Source organism: Cebus imitator, unplaced genomic scaffold (genome assembly GCF_001604975.1).
Source record: "Cebus imitator isolate Cc_AM_T3 unplaced genomic scaffold, Cebus_imitator-1.0 Scaffold58, whole genome shotgun sequence".
Taxonomy (NCBI): Eukaryota; Metazoa; Chordata; class Mammalia; order Primates; family Cebidae; genus Cebus; species Cebus imitator.
Window position 1 is genome coordinate 3766862 of NW_016107373.1, and position 3262 is coordinate 3770123.

The following is a 3262-nucleotide window of genomic DNA, read 5'->3' on the forward strand; positions in this document are numbered from 1 at the left end:
TATAGATGTTAAAAAGACACCTGCCAAAATTCAGCACCCATTCTTTATTTAGACAAGTTATTAAAATGAATGGTACCTATTTAACATAAAACATCTCTCAACTAAAACGCCAGCCTCCTAAACAACTGGAAAACAATGGAGGGATTCTCATAAACAAGACAAAGCCTACCTATTGTCTCTGCTAAATAATCTAACATTGTGCCAGCAGTCTCAGCCAAGTAATATTAGGCAAGGTAAGAAATTTGAATCAGAAAAGGGAATTTGAACTATCACTAACTGCGGCTTACTACTCTACATCTGGAAAACACGAGAGAATTAATGGAAGATCTATGAGAGTTCAGCATAGTTATCGAATAGGGGCCCATCTTATGTTTTTATAAAGTTTTATTGGAACACAGCTATTCCTATGTTGCATATACGCCTGGGTCAGATTTTGGTAGTAAACACTAGACTAGCATTTTCAACCTATCCTAGAGGTTAAAATAGAAGCACCAAAAATGGAAAACCTCAACAAAAGGGTTTAAAAGACAATTAGATATAACTAAAAAGAAAATTAGTAACCTGGAAGAAAAGGCTGGGTCACTTAGCTAAGGAGTGAGCCTAATGACTACCTAGCAAGATTGAATTGAATTTAGCAAGATCTCTGATATGACCTGAACAATTATGAGTGATGTAAGCTATTGGTGGGGGACACAGGATTCTCTGAACCACAATATTACCAAGGACAGCTAACATTATTTGAGCACTGCCTCAAGTCAGGCCCTGGTCTACGTTCCTTGTTTATGTTATGTTATTTAATTCACAAAACAGTTAATTGGAGGATACCATCATCAAACTCACTTTACAGATGAGAAACCAGGGGCTCAATGAATCACACAAGATGGCACCAGTGGAAAGGGAAGCTTTAAACACAAGTTGGTGAACCTCAGGCCCCATTGCCCTTATCAACATCCCTCCTTGAGGCCTCTCCCTGGAAGGGTGCACATACACTCAAAGCTTGGCATTCACTTCTGGGGAGCCGCGAGCCACCTAAGTCCATCAAGGACCCCACCTCAGTGGAGGTCCAGGAGCCCCAGGCGTCACCTTCCTCACTCTACGTCCCGCAGCGCACACTACCCTGCCACCAGCACTTACCTCCGGATCTGTTTTCACTCATCTTCTCTCCGACCTAAAACTGACTGAGCAAACCTTCCTTGACTGTCAGCACTCAGGGACCTGCTCTGCTGCCTCCTCCTCACTGAATGTGTGTACCACCGTATCCTGCACGTTCTGCTTTTAGGCATAAGGTAGATTCAGAGGTAATAATAAGATCCACATTTTCCCATCCAGGGGAATCTTCCCCAGGAGCTCCCTATTACCTCAAGTGGGCTTTCTTTGCCCCATTACTGAGAAGAGGCTTTACAACACTCACCCAGGGAGAACCACTCATTGAAGTCATGGTTCTCAAACTTTAGAGGGTATTGGCATCACCTGGAGAACTAATGAAGTGCTACAGGGCCAGGCTCTTTGAAGTAGGCTAGGCCGGGGCCTGTGTACTTTATCAAGACCACCAGTAGTTGAGGCCAGGAGTTGGAGATCACGCTCATCAACATATAGTGAGATCTCATCCCTACCAAAGGAAAAAAAAAAACAGTAACAGGAGAAAGGATGTACAGAGAAATAAGATGAACTCAATAGAATCACCAGGTGATTCTGATACTTACCAACTACTCAGAGCTACTAGAGCAAGAGACTCCCAATAAAAGCGCAAATGAGCTACTGACTTCCCCGCGCATCTGGGGAGGTCATGATCTGAGAACAAGCTGAAGTGGGTAAACCCAGGGCAGAAAGGATAACTTGGCAAGAAAGCTCAGGAAGGAGATCCAGGAAGGTTGGACCCCCCTCTGCCTGCGTGGCCTTGGCAAACCCACCTAACCTTTCTGGTTTTCAGTTTCTCCTTGTTAAAGAGTGGGGTAATGAAACCTGCCTCCCGAGGGTGGTGTGAGGACTACACGGGAGCCAGAACTGTCTATGACTCCGTCTGTGGCCTTGCTGGGTTTGCCCAGGGCGGCCAGCTGCTGTGCTGCTTTCTCTGGGGGTCAACACAGAAGCATGGCCCAAAAGCAGCCTGTGGCCCCAGACTACCCTGCCTTGTGACTCTTTGCAAACTTGAATAAGTGCTTGTTTAACGTACGGGTGCCTGGGCTCCACGTCAGTAGGATTCCAATTCAGTAGGTGTATAACTGGGCCTGGGAATCTGCATTTTATTTTTAATTTTTTATTTCCATAGATTTTGGGAAAGAGGTGGTGTTTGGTGATTTGCGAGACTTTGGTGCACCCATCACCCAAGCAGTATACACTGAATCCAATTTGTAGTCTTTTATCCCTCACCCCCTTCCCACATTTTCCCCGAGTCCCCAAAGTCCATTGTGTCATTTTTATGTCTTTGCATCCTCATAGCTTAGCTCCCACTTATGAGTGAGAACACAGGATGCTTGGTTTTCCATTCCTGAGTTACTTCACTTAGAATAACAGTCTCCAATCCCATCCAAGTTGCTGCGAATGCCATTAATTCATTCCTTTTCTATGGCTGAGTAGTAGGAATCTGCATCTTAAAACAAGCATGACAGGTGATTCTGGAAGACTCTGGGAAAGACAGTGCCACAGTAGATTACACACCTAAGGGAAGCGTTAGGTGTGGGCAGGCACCTTACCCCAGAGAGCAGAACCCAACTTATCCCCATCCTGGCCTGCCCTGGGAGCCCATCTCCTGCCATTTGCTTATTCATTCCCCATTCGTTAAAAACCAAACTAAAAATCCACTGGGCTTAGAGACCAAGCATCTCCTTAGACCCTGGGAGCATCAGAATGAAGAAAAAATTTCCTGACTTGAAGGAGCCCCAGCATAAACTTTCCAATGGGAAAGTCTGATCACCTGTTTCATTTGCTCAAGATCTTTCGACAGTTCCCTTTCACCTCACAGACACTGCAAATTCAAATACCTTCAGGGACACAGCGGTGACATACGTACAAAGCTGATTTAAGGAAAAGGGGGAGGCTGGGGAGGACATGGGCTAATAGCAGCCTGCCTACTTCTCCAATACACATTCAAAATTCTTTAAAAAGTAGGCCAGCCAAGCAAAGTCATTTTACCAGTTGATTTCAGCCCTGTAGCCATCATTCACAAGCTCTTCAGTGGCAAACAGAGCTTTGGCATAGTCAGTCATGTCAAGCTCCCTATTCTCCTCCTTTGCACTCATCTCCCCTCACTCTCATTTCTTTT